General features: G+C 39.5%; 24 non-coding genes across 24 annotated transcripts; 14 read left to right on the top strand and 10 right to left on the bottom strand.

Annotated features, from left to right (window-relative positions):
* Positions 1 to 453: 453 nt before the first annotated feature.
* Trnal-uaa (transfer RNA leucine (anticodon UAA)) lies at positions 454 to 536 on the bottom strand. Its single transcript has one exon. It is a non-coding gene; the product is annotated as a tRNA-Leu (tRNA).
* Positions 537 to 908: 372 nt separating this feature from the next.
* Trnap-agg (transfer RNA proline (anticodon AGG)) lies at positions 909 to 980 on the top strand. The gene has a single exon. It is a non-coding gene; the product is annotated as a tRNA-Pro (tRNA).
* A 136-nt stretch (positions 981 to 1,116) lies between these two features.
* On the bottom strand, positions 1,117 to 1,199 carry Trnal-uaa (transfer RNA leucine (anticodon UAA)). Its single transcript has one exon. It is a non-coding gene; the product is annotated as a tRNA-Leu (tRNA).
* A 960-nt stretch (positions 1,200 to 2,159) lies between these two features.
* Positions 2,160 to 2,231, top strand: Trnap-cgg (transfer RNA proline (anticodon CGG)). The gene has a single exon. It is a non-coding gene; the product is annotated as a tRNA-Pro (tRNA).
* Positions 2,232 to 2,687: 456 nt separating this feature from the next.
* Positions 2,688 to 2,770, bottom strand: Trnal-uaa (transfer RNA leucine (anticodon UAA)). Its single transcript has one exon. It is a non-coding gene; the product is annotated as a tRNA-Leu (tRNA).
* A 275-nt stretch (positions 2,771 to 3,045) lies between these two features.
* Positions 3,046 to 3,117, top strand: Trnap-agg (transfer RNA proline (anticodon AGG)). Its single transcript has one exon. It is a non-coding gene; the product is annotated as a tRNA-Pro (tRNA).
* A 605-nt stretch (positions 3,118 to 3,722) lies between these two features.
* Trnap-cgg (transfer RNA proline (anticodon CGG)) lies at positions 3,723 to 3,794 on the top strand. The gene has a single exon. It is a non-coding gene; the product is annotated as a tRNA-Pro (tRNA).
* A 452-nt stretch (positions 3,795 to 4,246) lies between these two features.
* Positions 4,247 to 4,329, bottom strand: Trnal-uaa (transfer RNA leucine (anticodon UAA)). Its single transcript has one exon. It is a non-coding gene; the product is annotated as a tRNA-Leu (tRNA).
* Positions 4,330 to 5,296: 967 nt separating this feature from the next.
* On the top strand, positions 5,297 to 5,368 carry Trnap-cgg (transfer RNA proline (anticodon CGG)). Its single transcript has one exon. It is a non-coding gene; the product is annotated as a tRNA-Pro (tRNA).
* A 458-nt stretch (positions 5,369 to 5,826) lies between these two features.
* On the bottom strand, positions 5,827 to 5,909 carry Trnal-uaa (transfer RNA leucine (anticodon UAA)). Its single transcript has one exon. It is a non-coding gene; the product is annotated as a tRNA-Leu (tRNA).
* A 275-nt stretch (positions 5,910 to 6,184) lies between these two features.
* On the top strand, positions 6,185 to 6,256 carry Trnap-agg (transfer RNA proline (anticodon AGG)). The gene has a single exon. It is a non-coding gene; the product is annotated as a tRNA-Pro (tRNA).
* A 992-nt stretch (positions 6,257 to 7,248) lies between these two features.
* Positions 7,249 to 7,331, bottom strand: Trnal-uaa (transfer RNA leucine (anticodon UAA)). Its single transcript has one exon. It is a non-coding gene; the product is annotated as a tRNA-Leu (tRNA).
* Positions 7,332 to 7,606: 275 nt separating this feature from the next.
* Positions 7,607 to 7,678, top strand: Trnap-agg (transfer RNA proline (anticodon AGG)). Its single transcript has one exon. It is a non-coding gene; the product is annotated as a tRNA-Pro (tRNA).
* Positions 7,679 to 8,291: 613 nt separating this feature from the next.
* On the top strand, positions 8,292 to 8,363 carry Trnap-cgg (transfer RNA proline (anticodon CGG)). Its single transcript has one exon. It is a non-coding gene; the product is annotated as a tRNA-Pro (tRNA).
* A 458-nt stretch (positions 8,364 to 8,821) lies between these two features.
* On the bottom strand, positions 8,822 to 8,904 carry Trnal-uaa (transfer RNA leucine (anticodon UAA)). The gene has a single exon. It is a non-coding gene; the product is annotated as a tRNA-Leu (tRNA).
* A 275-nt stretch (positions 8,905 to 9,179) lies between these two features.
* Positions 9,180 to 9,251, top strand: Trnap-agg (transfer RNA proline (anticodon AGG)). The gene has a single exon. It is a non-coding gene; the product is annotated as a tRNA-Pro (tRNA).
* Positions 9,252 to 10,242: 991 nt separating this feature from the next.
* Trnal-uaa (transfer RNA leucine (anticodon UAA)) lies at positions 10,243 to 10,325 on the bottom strand. Its single transcript has one exon. It is a non-coding gene; the product is annotated as a tRNA-Leu (tRNA).
* A 695-nt stretch (positions 10,326 to 11,020) lies between these two features.
* Positions 11,021 to 11,103, bottom strand: Trnal-uaa (transfer RNA leucine (anticodon UAA)). The gene has a single exon. It is a non-coding gene; the product is annotated as a tRNA-Leu (tRNA).
* Positions 11,104 to 11,378: 275 nt separating this feature from the next.
* On the top strand, positions 11,379 to 11,450 carry Trnap-agg (transfer RNA proline (anticodon AGG)). The gene has a single exon. It is a non-coding gene; the product is annotated as a tRNA-Pro (tRNA).
* A 612-nt stretch (positions 11,451 to 12,062) lies between these two features.
* On the top strand, positions 12,063 to 12,134 carry Trnap-cgg (transfer RNA proline (anticodon CGG)). The gene has a single exon. It is a non-coding gene; the product is annotated as a tRNA-Pro (tRNA).
* An 816-nt stretch (positions 12,135 to 12,950) lies between these two features.
* On the top strand, positions 12,951 to 13,022 carry Trnap-agg (transfer RNA proline (anticodon AGG)). Its single transcript has one exon. It is a non-coding gene; the product is annotated as a tRNA-Pro (tRNA).
* A 604-nt stretch (positions 13,023 to 13,626) lies between these two features.
* Trnap-cgg (transfer RNA proline (anticodon CGG)) lies at positions 13,627 to 13,698 on the top strand. Its single transcript has one exon. It is a non-coding gene; the product is annotated as a tRNA-Pro (tRNA).
* Positions 13,699 to 14,156: 458 nt separating this feature from the next.
* On the bottom strand, positions 14,157 to 14,239 carry Trnal-uaa (transfer RNA leucine (anticodon UAA)). Its single transcript has one exon. It is a non-coding gene; the product is annotated as a tRNA-Leu (tRNA).
* Positions 14,240 to 14,513: 274 nt separating this feature from the next.
* Trnap-agg (transfer RNA proline (anticodon AGG)) lies at positions 14,514 to 14,585 on the top strand. The gene has a single exon. It is a non-coding gene; the product is annotated as a tRNA-Pro (tRNA).
* Positions 14,586 to 14,716: the final 131 nt, after the last annotated feature.

The raw sequence follows: 14,716 nt of genomic DNA, 5'->3' as shown, positions 1-14,716 counted from the left end.
GTTTCATTTATTGGCATATATCGCAATTTATTCAATTACTGGAATTCGTTCATGATTGCAGCTTCAAAAGTAATCTAGAAGCACCTGACTTATATATGCCAAGTCACGCCGAAGCGATAATTAACAGGATACCAATTATCACAAATGACAGAAAAACAGGGCAATTATTCCCCGTTGAAAATGTTCCTACGCTGTTCATCTCGACGCCTGCTTTGAAGTTGTGATTTGCAGTGCGTCTTTAACGACTTTAACTGACGGATGGGTTGATAACAAATAGAAAAGGCATATTTGTGTTCAATAATTGTTGTTCAGAACTTTACTTCAATTTCAAGACATTGATACATAATCTGCATGTTTCTTCACAGGTTGTTATCACTGTTGACAAGGAACCGCAATATTTCAACCAGAGCATTCTCAAAGAAACCAAAATGTAGACGTTCTTTGTCGCAGAACTTCCGGGTGTGGGGTTCGAACCCACGCGGACACTCGCCCATGGGAACTTAAGTCCAACGCCTTAACCACTCGACCAACCCGGTTGCAGCTCCAACAGGTAGCGTTAAATTTTCATAGGTTCTATGAAACAGGTACTATTAGAAATATCTGTCAATAGCCAACCGTTTGTATGCACGTGTTATCGAATTTAAATGACAGATAAGTTGATAAGGGTAGAAAAGGCATATACTGCGTCTTTATCGACTTTAACTGACGGATGAGTTGATAACGCATAGAAGACAGTGCTTACAGGGTAATATCATAGATAAGTTATACGACAATAACGGCCTATGTGAAACTAATCCTTCCGATCGGCTCGTTGGTCTAGGGGTATGATTCTCGCTTAGGGTGCAAGAGGTCCCGGGTTCAAATTCCGGACGAGCGCAACTTTCTGGATTTATACGCATCTACTGCTTGGCTCGTTGGTCTAGGGGTATGATTCTCGCTTAGGGTGCGAGAGGTCCCGTGTTCAAATCCCGGACGAGCCCAATTTTCTGAATTCACATTGATACGTAATCTGCATGTTTCTTCACAGGTTGTTACCACTGTTGACAAGGAAACCGCAATATTTCAACTTGAACTTTCTCAAAGAAACCAAAATGTAGACGTTCTTTGTCGCAAAACTACCGGGTGTGGGGTTCGAACCCACGCGGACACTCGCCCATTGGAACTTAAGTCCAACGCCTTAACCACTCGGCCAACCCGGTTGCATTTACAGCTCCAACAGGTAGCGATAAATTTTTATAGGTTCTATGAAACAGGTACTATTAGAAATATCTGTCAATAGCCAACCGTTTGTATGTACGCGTTATCGAATTTAAATGACAGATGAGTTGATAAGGGTAGAAAAAGCATATACTGCGTCTTTATCGACTTTAACTGACGGATGAGTTGATAACGCATAGAAGACAGTGGTTACAGGGTAATATCATAGATAAGTTATACGAGAATAACGGCCTATGTGTAACTAATCCTTCCGCTCGGCTCGTTGGTCTAAGGGTATGATTCTCGCTTAGGGTGCGAGAGGTCTCGGGTTCAAATCTCGGACGAGCCCAACTTTCTGGATTTATACGCATCTACTGCTTGTTAATGTCATGAAAGTCATTTCTTGTTTTTAGGAAGCATTATACAACTGTAATGTGTGAGGTCGCGTTGAAACCAAATTTCTCGGAATACCAAATATCACAACTTACAAACGACATGCCAATAATTACTTGTCGAAAAAGTTATATCATAATGATTATATCGCCTCATGAAAGAGCCGGTTGAATCCAGCTGCGGATTCCAACTGGCACAATTCATTATTCCGTTTCGTGATGCGGCTTTGATTTACTTTCCCCTAGTCCAACGAGCCACGCGATGGCTTCAGGTACACTTTATACATATTGATCCATGGGTGTGAACAAGTTCGATGTGTGTTGAATCCCAGTTTTCGACCATTTAAAGTAGAAACAAAAGTTATTGTTTAATGGGTGAAATTAAGTGACATATTATAGTGCTCAAATTTGTCTTATTTACTATTTATTCACATACCTTTTACCTCAATTAACAAGATAATACACGTAACAAATATCGAGCTCTAATTATTTTGCGAAGAAAATATAATTAGGTGGTATCAGAGTTTCTTAATGAGGATAAGTCTTTATGTTTCTTCTGCGTTACAGAGTGGCTCGTTGGTCTAGGGGTATGATTCTCGCTTCGGGTGCGAGAGGCCCCGGGTTCAAAACCCGGACGAGCCCGTTCTCTTTCATTTATTGGCATATATCGCAATTTATTTAATTACTGGAATTCGTTCATGATTGCAGCTTCAAAAGTAATCTAAAAGCACCTGACTTATATATGCCAAGTAACGCCGAAGCGATAATTAACAGGATACCAATTATCACAAATGACAGAAAAACAGGGCAATTATTCCCCGTTGAAAATGTTCCTAAGCATCATCTCGACGCCTGCTTTGAAGTTGTGATTTGCACTGCGTCTTTATCGAATTTAACTGACGGATGGGTTGATAACAAAGAGAAAAGGCATATTTGTGTTCAATAATTGTTGTTTAGAACTTTACTTCAATTTCAAGACATTGATACGTAATCTGCATGTTTCTTAACAGGTTGATACCACTGTTGACAAGGAACCGTAATATTTCAACCAGAGCATTCTCAAAGAAACCAAAATGTAGACGTTCTTTGTCGCAAAACTACCGGGTGTGGGGTTCGAACCAACGCGGACACTCGCCCATGGGAACTTAAGTCCAACGCCTTAACCACTCGACCAACCCGGTTGCATATACAGCTCCAACAGGTAGCGTTAAATTTTAATAGGTTCTATGAAACAGGTACTATTAGAAATATCTGTCAATAGCCAACCGTTTGTATGTACGTGTTATCGAATTTAAATGACAGACAAGTTGATAAGGGTAGAAAAGGCATATACTGCGTCTTTATCGACTTTAACTGACGGATGAGTTGATAACGCATAGAAGACAGTGGTTACAGGGTAATATCATAGATAAGTTATACGACATCAACGGCCTATGTGAAACTAATCCTTCCGCTCGGCTCGTTGGTCTAGGGGTATGATTCTCGCTTAGGGTGCGAGAGGTCCCGGGTTCAAATCCCGGACGAGCCCAACTTTCTGGATTTATACGCCTGTTAATGTCATGAAACGCATTTATTGTTTTTAGGAAGCATTATACAACTGTAATGTGTGAGGTCGCGTTGAAACCAAATTTCTCGGAAAACCAAATATCACAACTTACAAACGACATGCCAATAAGTACTTGTCGAAGAAGTTATATCATAATGATTATATCGCCTCATGAAAGAGCCGGTTGAATCCAGCTGCGGATTCCAACTGGCACAATTCATTATTCCGTTTCGTGATGCGGCTTTGATTTACTTTCCCCCTAGTCCAACGAGCCACGCGATGGCTTCAGGTACACTATATACCTATTGATCCATTGGTGTGAAAAAGTTCAATGTGTGTTGAATCCCAGTTTTCGACCATTTAAAGTAGAAACAAAAGTTATTGTTTAATGGGTGAAATTAAGTGACATATTATAGTGCTCAAATTTGTCTTATTTACTACTTATTCACATACCTTTTACCTCAATTAACAAGATAATACACGTAACAAATATCGAGCTCTAATTATTTTGCGAAGAAAATATAATTAGGTGGTATCAGAGTTTCTTAATGAGGAAAAGTCTTTATGTTTCTTCTGCGTTACAGAGTGGCTCGTTGGTCTAGGGGTATGATTCTCGCTTCGGGTGCGAGAGGCCCCGGGTTCAAAACCCGGACGAGCCCGTTCTGTTTCATTTATTGGCATATATCGCAATTTATTTAATTACTGGAATTCGTTCATGATTGCAGCTTCAAAAGTAATCTAGAAGCACCTGACTTATATATGCCAAGTCACGCCGAAGCGATAATTAACAGGATACCAATTATCACAAATGACAGAAAAACAGGGCAATTATTCCCCGTTGAAAATGTTCCTACGCTGTTCATCTCGACGCCTGCTTTGAAGTTGTGATTTGCACTGCGTCTTTATCGACTTTAACTGACGGATGGGTTGATAACAAATAGAAAAGGCATATTTGTGTTCAATAATTGTTGTTCAGAACTTTAATTCAATTTCAAGACATTGATACTGCATGTTTCTTCACAGGTTGTTACTACAGTTGACAAGGAACCGCAATATTTCAACCAGAGCATTCTTAAAGAAACCAAAATGTAGACGTTCTTTGTCGCAAAACTACCGGGTGTGGGGTTCGAACCCACGCGGACACTCGCCCATTGGAACTTAAGTCCAACGCCTTAACCACTCGGCCAACCCGGTTGCGTTTACAGCTCCAACAGGTAGCGTTAAATTTTTATAGGTTCTATGAAACAGGTACTATTAGAAATATCTGTCAATAGCCAACCGTTTGTATGTACGTGTTATCGAATTTAAATGACAGATAAGTTGATAAGGGTAGAAAAGGCATATACTGCGTCTTTATCGACTTTAACTGACGGATGAGTTGATAACGCATAGAAGACAGTGGTTACAGGGTAATATCATAGATAAGTTATACGACGATAACGTCCTATGTGTAACTAATCCTTCCGCTCGGCTCTCGTTGGTCTAGGGGTATGATTCTCGCATAGGATGCGAGAGGTCCCGGGTTCAGATCCCGGACGAGCCCAACTTTCTGGATTTATACGCATCTACTGCTTGTTAATGTCATGAAAGGCATTTCTTGTTTTTAGGAAGCATTATACAACTGTAATGTGTGAGGTCGCGTTGAAACCAAATTTCTCGGAATACCAAATATCACAACTTACAAACGACATACCAATAATTACTTGTCGAAGAAGTTATATCATAATGATTATATCGCCTCATGAAAGAGCGGGTTGAATCCAGCTGCGGATTCCAACTGGCACAATTCATTATTCCGTTTCGTGATTCGGCTTTGATTTACTTTCCCCTAGACTAGACCAACGAGCCACGCGATGGCTTCAGGTACACTATATACCTATTGATCCATTGGTGTGAAAAAGTTCAATGTGTGTTGAATCCCAGTTTTCGACCATTTAAAGTAGAAACAAAAGTTATTGTTTAATGGGTGAAATTAAGTGACATATTATAGTGCTCAAATTTGTCTTATTTACTATTCATTCACATACCTTTTACCTCAATTAACAAGATAATACACGTAACAAATATCGAGCTCTAATTATTTTGCGAAGAAAATATAATTAGGTGGTATCAGAGTTTCTTAATGAGGATAAGTCTTTATGTTTCTTCTGCGTTACAGAGTGGCTCGTTGGTCTAGGGGTATGATTCTCGCTTCGGGTGCGAGAGGCCCCGGGTTCAAAACCCGGACGAGCCCGTTCTGTTTCATTTATTGGCATATATCGCAATTTATTTAATTACTGGAATTCGTTCATGATTGCAGCTTCAAAAGTAATCTAGAAGCACCTGACTTATATATGCCAAGTAACGCCGAAGCGATAATTAACAGGATACCAATTATCACAAATGACAGAAAAACAGGGCAATTATTCCCCGTTGAAAATGTTCCTAAGCTGTTCATCTCGACGCCTGCTTTGAAGTTGTGATTTGCACTGCGTCTTTATCGAATTTAACTGACGGATGGGTTGATAACAAAGAGAAAAGGCATATTTGTGTTCAATAATTGTTGTTCAGAACTTTACTTCAATTTCAAGACATTGATACGTAATCTGCATGTTTCTTAACAGGTTGTTACCACTGTTGACAAGGAACCGTAATATTTCAACCAGAGCATTCTCAAAGAAACCAAAATGTAGACGTTCTTTGTCGCAAAACTACCGGGTGTGGGGTTCGAACCAACGCGGACACTCGCCCATGGGAACTTAAGTCCAACGCCTTAACCACTCGACCAACCCGGTTGCATATACAGCTCCAACAGGTAGCGTTAAATTTTAATAGGTTCTATGAAACAGGTACTATTAGAAATATCTGTCAATAGCCAACCGTTTGTATGTACGTGTTATCGAATTTAAATGACAGACAAGTTGATAAGGGTAGAAAAGGCATATACTGCGTCTTTATCGACTTTAACTGACGGATGAGTTGATAACGCATAGAAGACAGTGGTTACAGGGTAATATCATAGATAAGTTATACGACATCAACGGCCTATGTGAAACTAATCCTTCCGCTCGGCTCATTGGTCTAGGGGTATGATTCTCGCTTAGGGTGCGAGAGGTCCCGGGTTCAAATCCCGGACGAGCCCAACTTTCTGGATTTATACGCCTGTTAATGTCATGAAACGCATTTATTGTTTTTAGGAAGCATTATACAACTGTAATGTGTGAGGTCGCGTTGAAACCAAATTGCTCGGAAAACCAAATATCACAACTTACAAACGACATGCCAATAAGTACTTGTCGAAGAAGTTATATCATAATGATTATATCGCCTCATGAAAGAGCCGGTTGAATCCAGCTGCGGATTCCAACTGGCACAATTCATTATTCCGTTTCGTGATGCGGCTTTGATTTACTTTCCCCTAGTCCAACGAGCCACGCGATGGCTTCAGGTACACTTTATACCTATTGATCCATGGGTGTGAACAAGTTCAATGTGTGTTGAATCCCAGTTTTCGACCATTTAAAGTAGAAACAAAAGTTATTGTTTAATGGGTGAAATTAAGTGACATATTATAGTGCTCAAATTTGTCTTATTTAATATTTATTCACATACCTTTTACCTCAATTAACAAGATAATACACGTAACAAATATCGAGTTCCAATTATTTTGCGAAGAAAATATTTTTTGTTTCATTTATTGGCATATATCGCAATTTATTTTATTACTGGAATTCGTTCATGATTGCAGCTTCAAAAGTAATCTAGAAGCACCTGACTTATATATGTCAAGTCACGCCGAAGCGATAATTAACAGGATACCAATTATCACAAATGACAGAAAAACAGGGCAATTATTCCCCGTTGAAAATGTTCCTACGCTGTTCATCTCGACGCCTGCTTTGAAGTTGTGATTTGCACTGCGTCTTTATCGACTTTAACTGACGGATGGGTTGATAACAAATAGAAAAGGCATATTTGTGTTCAATAATTGTTGTTCAGAACTTTAATTCAATTTCAAGACATTGATACTGCATGTTTCTTCACAGGTTGTTACTACAGTTGACAAGGAACCGCAATATTTCAACCAGAGCATTCTCAAAGAAACCAAAATGTAGACGTTCTTTGTCGCAAAACTACCGGGTGTGGGGTTCGAACCCACGCGGACACTCTCCCATTGGAACTTAAGTCCAACGCCTTAACCACTCGGCCAACCCGGTTGCATTTACAGCTCCAACAGGTAGCGTTAAATTTTTATAGGTTCTATGAAACAGGTACTATTAGAAATATCTGTCAATAGCCAACCGTTTGTATGTACGTGTTATCGAATTTAAATGACAGATAAGTTGATAAGGGTAGAAAAGGCATATACTGCGTCTTTATCGACTTTAACTGACGGATGAGTTGATAACGCATAGAAGACAGTGGTTACAGGGTAATATCATAGATAAGTTATACGACGATAACGTCCTATGTGTAACTAATCCTTCCGCTCGGCTCGTTGGTCTAGGGGTATGATTCTCGCTTAGGATGCGAGAGGTCCCGGGTTCAAATCCCGGACGAGCCCAACTTTCTGGATTTATACGCATCTACTGCTTGTTAATGTCATGAAAGGCATTTCTTGTTTTTAGGAAGCATTATACAACTGTAATGTGTGAGGTCGCGTTGAAACCAAATTTCTCGGAATACCAAATATCACAACTTACAAACGACATACCAATAATTACTTGTCGAAGAAGTTATATCATAATGATTATATCGCCTCATGAAAGAGCGGGTTGAATCCAGCTGCGGATTCCAACTGGCACAATTCATTATTCCGTTTCGTGATTCGGCTTTGATTTACTTTCCCCTAGACCAACGAGCCACGCGATGGCTTCAGGTACACTATATACCTATTGATCCATTGGTGTGAAAAAGTTCAATGTGTGTTGAATCCCAGTTTTCGACCATTTAAAGTAGAAACAAAAGTTATTGTTTAATGGGTGAAATTAAGTGACATATTATAGTGCTCAAATTTGTCTTATTTACTATTTATTCACATACCTTTTACCTCAATTAACAAGATAATACACGTAACAAATATCGAGCTCTAATTATTTTGCGAAGAAAATATAATTAGGTGGTATCAGAGTTTCTTAATGAGGAAAAGTCTTTATGTTTCTTCTGCGTTACAGAGTGGCTCGTTGGTCTAGGGGTATGATTCTCGCTTCGGGTGCGAGAGGCCCCGGGTTCAAAACCCGGACGAGCCCGTTCTGTTTCATTTATTGGCATATATCGCAATTTATTTAATTACTGGAATTCGTTCATGATTGCAGCTTCAAAAGTAATCTAGAAGCACCTGACTTATATATGCCAAGTCACGCCGAAGCGATAATTAACAGGATACCAATTATCACAAATGACAGAAAAACAGGGCAATTATTCCCCGTTGAAAATGTTCCTAAGCTGTTCATCTCGACGCCTGCTTTGAAGTTGTGATTTGCACTGCGTCTTTATCGACTTTCACTGACGGATGGGTTGATAACAAAGAGAAAAGGCATATTTGTGTTCAATAATTGTTGTTCAGAACTTTACTTCAATTTCAAGACATTGATACGTAATCTGCATGTTTCTTAACAGGTTGTTACCACTGTTGACAAGGAACCGCAATATTTCAACCAGAGCATTCTCAAAGAAACCAAAATGTGGACGTTCTTTGTCGCAAAACTACCGGGTGTGGGGTTCGAACCAACGCGGACACTCGCCCATGGGAACTTAAGTCCAACGCCTTAACCACTCGACCAACCCGGTTGCATATACAGCTCCAACAGGTAGCGTTAAATTTTAATAGGTTCTATGAAACAGGTACTATTAGAAATATCTGTCAATAGCCAACCGTTTGTATGTACGTGTTATCGAATTTAAATGACAGATAAGTTGATAAGGGTAAAAAAGGCATATACTGCGTCTTTATCGACTTTAACTGACGGATGAGTTGATAACGCATAGAAGACAGTGGTTACAGGGTAATATCATAGATAAGTTATACGACATCAACGGCCTATGTGAAAATAATCCTTCCGCTCGGCTCGTTGGTCTAGGGGTATGATTCTCGCTTAGGGTGCGAGAGGTCCCGGGTTCAAATCCCGGACGAGCCCAACTTTCTGGATTTATACGCCTGTTAATGTCATGAAACGCATTTCTTGTTTTTAGGAAGCATTATATAACTGTAATGTGTGAGGTCGCGTTGAAACCAAATTTCACGGAAAACCAAATATCACAACTTACAAACGACATGCCAATAAGTACTTGTCGAAGAAGTTATATCATAATGATTATATCGCCTCATGAAAGAGCCGGTTGAATCCAGCTGCGGATTCCAACTGGCACAATTCATTATTCCGTTTCGTGATGCGGCTTTGATTTACTTTCCCCTAGTCCAACGAGCCACGCGATGGCTTCAGGTACACTTTATACCTATTGATCCATGGGTGTGAACAAGTTCAATGTGTGTTGAATCCCAGTTTTCGACCATTTAAAGTAGAAACAAAAGTTATTGTTTAATGGGTGAAATTAAGTGACATATTATAGTGCTCAAATTTGTCTTATTTAATATTTATTCACATACCTTTTACCTCAATTAACAAGATAATACACGTAACAAATATTGAGCTTTAATTATTTTGCGAAGAAAATATTTCTGTTTTATTTATTGGCATATATCGCAATTTATTTAATTACTGGAATTCGTTCATGATTGCAGCTTCAAAAGTAATCTAGAAGCACCTGACTTATATATGTCAAGTCACGCCGAAGCGATAATTAATAGGATACCAATTATCACAAATGACAGAAAAACAGGGCAATTATTCCCCGTTAAAAATGTTCCTACGCTGTTCATCTCGACGCCTGCTTTGAAGTTGTGATTTGCACTGCGTCTTTATCGACTTTAACTGACGGATGGGTTGATAACAAATAGAAAAGGCATATTTGTGTTCAATAATTGTTGTTCAGAACTTTAATTCAATTTCAAGACATTGATACTGCATGTTTCTTCACAGGTTGTTACTACAGTTGACAAGGAACCGCAATATTTCAACCAGAGCATTCTCAAAGAAACCAAAATGTAGACGTTCTTTGTCGCAAAACTACCGGGTGTGGGGTTCGAACCCACGCGGACACTCTCCCATTGGAACTTAAGTCCAACGCCTTAACCACTCTGTCAACCCGGTTGCATTTACAGCTCCAACAGGTAGCGTTAAATTTTTATAGGTTCTATGAAACAGGTACTATTAGAAATATCTGTCAATAGCCAACCGTTTGTATGTACGTGTTATCGAATTTAAATGACAGATAAGTTGATAAGGGTAGAAAAGGCATATACCAGCGTTACAGAGTGGCTCGTCGGTCTAGGGGTATGATTCTCGCTTTGGGTGCGAGAGGTCCCGGGTTCAAATCCGGACGAGCCCGTTCTGTCTCATTTATTGGCATATATTGCAATTTATTTAATTACTGGAATTCGTTCATGAATGCAGCTTCAAAAGTCATCTAGAAGCACCTGACTTATATATGCCAAGTCACGCCGAAGCGATAACTAACAGGATACCAATTATCACAAATGACAGAAAAACAGGGCAATTATTCCCCGTTGAAAATGTTCCTACGCTGTTCATCTCGACGCCTGCTTTGAAGTTGTGATTTGCACTGCGTCTTTATCGACTTTAACTGACGGATGGGTTGATAACAAATAGAAAAGGCATATTTGTGTTCAATAATTGTTGTTCAGAACTTTATATCAATTTCAAGACATTGATACGTAATCTGCATGTTTCTTCACTGGTTGTTACCACTGTTGACAAGGAACCGCAATATTTCAACCAGAGCATTCTCAAAGAAACCAAAATGTAGACGTTCTTTGTCGCAAAACTACCGGGTGTGGGGTTCGAACCCACGCGGACACTCGCCCATTGGAACTTAATTCCAACGCCTTAACCACTCGGCCAACCCGGTTGCATTTACAGCTCCAACAGGTAGCGTTAAATTTTTATAGGTTCTATGAAACAGGTACTATTAGAAATATCTGTCCATAGCCAACCGTTTGTATGTACGTGTTATCGAATTTAAATGACAGATAAGTTGATAAGGGTAGAAAAGGCATATACTGCGTCTTTATCGACTTTAACTGACGGATGAGTTGATAACGCATAGAAGACAGTGGTTACAGGGTAATATCATAGATGAGTTATACGACAATAACGTCCTATGTGTAACTAATCCTTTCGCTCGGTTCGTTGGTCTAGGGGTATGATTCTCGCTGAGGGTGCGAGAGGTCCCGGGTTCAAATCCCGGACGAGCCCAACTTCTGGATTTATACGCATCTACTGCTTGTTAATGTCATGAAAGGCATTTCTTGTTTTTAGGAAGCATTATACAACTGTAATGTGTGAGGTCGCGTTGAAACCAAATTTCTCGGAATACCAAATATCACAACTTACAAACGACATACCAATAATTACTTGTCGAAGAAGTTATATCATAATGATTATATCGCCTCATGAAAGAGCGGATTGAATCCAGCTGCGGATTCCAACTGGCACAATTCATTATTCCGTTTCGTGATGCGGCTTTGATTTACTTTCCCCTAGACCAACGAGCCACGCGATGGCTTCAGGTACACTTTATACCTATTGATCCATGGGTGTGAACAAGTTCAATGTGTGTTGAATCCCAGTTTTCGACCATTTAAAGTAGAAACAAAAGTTATTGTTTAATGGGTGAAATTAAGTGACATATTATAGTGCTCAAATTTGTCTTATTTACTATTTATTCACATACCTTTTACCTCAATTAACAAGATAATACACGTAACAAATATCGAGCTCCAATTATTTTGCGAAGAAAATATAATTAGGTGGTATCAGAGTTTCTTAATAAGGATAAGTCTTTATGTTTCTTCTGCGTTAGAGAGTGGCTCGTTGGTCTAGGGGTATGATTCTCGCTTCGGGTGCGAGAGGCCCCGGGTTCAAATCCCGGACGAGCCCGTTCTGTTTCATTTATTGGCATATATCGCAATTTATTTAATTACTGGAATTCGTTCATGATTGCAGCTTCAAAAGTAATCTAGAAGCACCTGACTTATATATGCCAAGTCACGCCGAAGCGATAATTAACAGGATACCAATTATCACAAATGACAGAAAAACAGGGCAATTATTCCCCGTTGAAAATGTTCCTACGCTGTTCATCTCGACGCCTGCTTTGAAGTTGTGATTTGCACTGCGTCTTTATCGACTTTAACTGACGGATGGGTTGATAACAAATAGAAAAGGCATATTTGTGTTCAATAATTGTTGTTCAGAACTTTACTTCAATTTCAAGAGATTGATACGTAATCTGCATGTTTCTTAACAGGTTGTTACCACTGTTGACAAGGAACCGCAATATTTCAACCAGAGCATTCTCAAAGAAACCAAAATGTATATGTTCTTTGTCGCAAAACTACCGGGTGTGGGGTTCGAACCAACGCGGACACTCGCCCATGGGAACTTAAGTCCAACGCCTTAACCACGCGACCAACCCGGTTGCATATACAGCTCCAACAGGTAGCGTTAAATTTTAATAGGTTCTATGAAACAGGTACTATTAGAAATATCGGTCAATAGCCAACCGTTTGTATGTACGTGTTATCGAATTTAAATGACAGATAAGTTGATAAGGGTAGAAAAGGCATATACCGCGTCTTTATCGACTTTAACTGACGGATGAGTTGATAACGCATAGAAGACAGTGGTTACAGGGTAATATCATAGATAAGTTATACGACATCAACGGCCTATGTAAAACTAATCCTTCCGCTCGGCTCGTTGGTCTAGGGGTATAATTCTCGCTTAGGGTGCGAGAGGTCCCGGGTTCAAATCCCGAACGAGCCCAACTTTCTGGATTTATACGCCTGTTAATGTCATGAAACGCATTTCTTGTTTTTAGGAAGCATTATACAACTGTAATGTGTGAGGTCGCGTTGAAACCAAATTTCTCGGAATACCAAATATCACAACTTACAAACGACATGCCAATAATTACTTGTCGAAGAAGTTATATCATAATGATTATATCGCCTCATGAAAGAGCCGGTTGAATCCAGCTGCGGATTCCAACTGGCACAATTCATTATTCCGTTTCGTGATGCGGCTTTGATTTACTTTCCCCCAGTCGAACGAGACACGCGATGGCTTCAGGTACACTTTATACCTATTGATCCATGGGTGTGAACAAGTTCGATGTGTGTTGAATCCCAGTTTTCGACCATTTAAAGTAGAAACAAAAGTTATTGTTTAATGGGTGAAATTGAGTGACATATTATAGTGCTCAAATTTTGCTTATTTACAATTTATTCACATACCTCTTACCTCAATTAACAAGATAACACACGTAACAAATATCGAGCTCTAATTATTTTGCGAAGAAAATATAATTAGGTGGTATCAGGGATTCTCAATATGAATAAGTCTTTATGTTTCTTCTGCGTTACAGAGTGGCTCGTTGGTCTAGGGGTATGATTCTTGCTTCGGGTCCGAGAGGTCCCGGGTTCAAATCCCGGACGAGCCCGTTCTGTTTCATTTATTGGCATAAATCGCAATTTATTTAATTACTGGAATTCGTTCATGATTGCAGCTTCAAAAGTAATCTAGAAGCACCTGACTTATATATGCCAAGTCAAGCCGAAGCGATAATTAACAGGATACCAATTATCACAAATGACAGAAAAACAGGGCAATTATTCCCCGTTGAAAATTTTCCTACGCTGTTCATCTCGACGCCTGCTTTGAAGTTGTGATTTGCACTGCGTCTTTATCGACTTTAACTGACGGATGGGTTGATAACAAATAGAAAAGGCATATTTGTGTTCAATAATTGTTGTTCAGAACTTTACATCAATTTCAAGACATTGATACGTAATCTGCATGTTTCTTCACAGGTTATTACCACTGTTGACAAGGAACCGCAATATTTCAACCAGAGCATTTTAAAAGAAACCAAAATGTAGACGTTCTTTGTCGCAAAACTACCGGGTGTGGGGTTCGAACACACGCGGACACTCGCCCATTGGAACTTAAGTTCAACGCCTTAACCACTCGGCCAACCCGGTTGCATTTACAGCTCCAACAGCTAGCGTTAAATTTTTATAGGTTCTATGAAACAGGTACTATTAGAAATATCTGTCAATAGCCAACCGTGTGTATGTACGTGTTATTGAATTTAAATGACAGATAAGTTGATAAGGGTAGAAAAGGCATATACTGCGTCTTTATCGACTTTAACTGACGGATGAGTTGATAACGCATAGAAGACAGTGGTTACAGGGTAATATCATAGATAAGTTATACGATAATAACGTCCTATGTGTAACTAACCTTCCGCTCGGCTCGTTGGTCTAGGGTTATGATTTTCGCTTAGGGTGCGAGAAGTCCCGGGTTCAAATCCCGGACGAGCCCAACTTTCTGGATTTATACGCATCTACTGCTTGTTAATGTCATGAAAGGCATTTCTTGTTTTTAGGAAGCATTATACAACTGTAATGTGTGAGGTCGCGTTGAAACCAAATTTCTCGGAATACCAAATATCA

This window comes from Styela clava, chromosome 9 (assembly GCF_964204865.1).
Source record: "Styela clava chromosome 9, kaStyClav1.hap1.2, whole genome shotgun sequence".
Taxonomy (NCBI): Eukaryota; Metazoa; Chordata; class Ascidiacea; order Stolidobranchia; family Styelidae; genus Styela; species Styela clava.
This window is presented reverse-complemented; position numbering and strand designations above follow the sequence as displayed.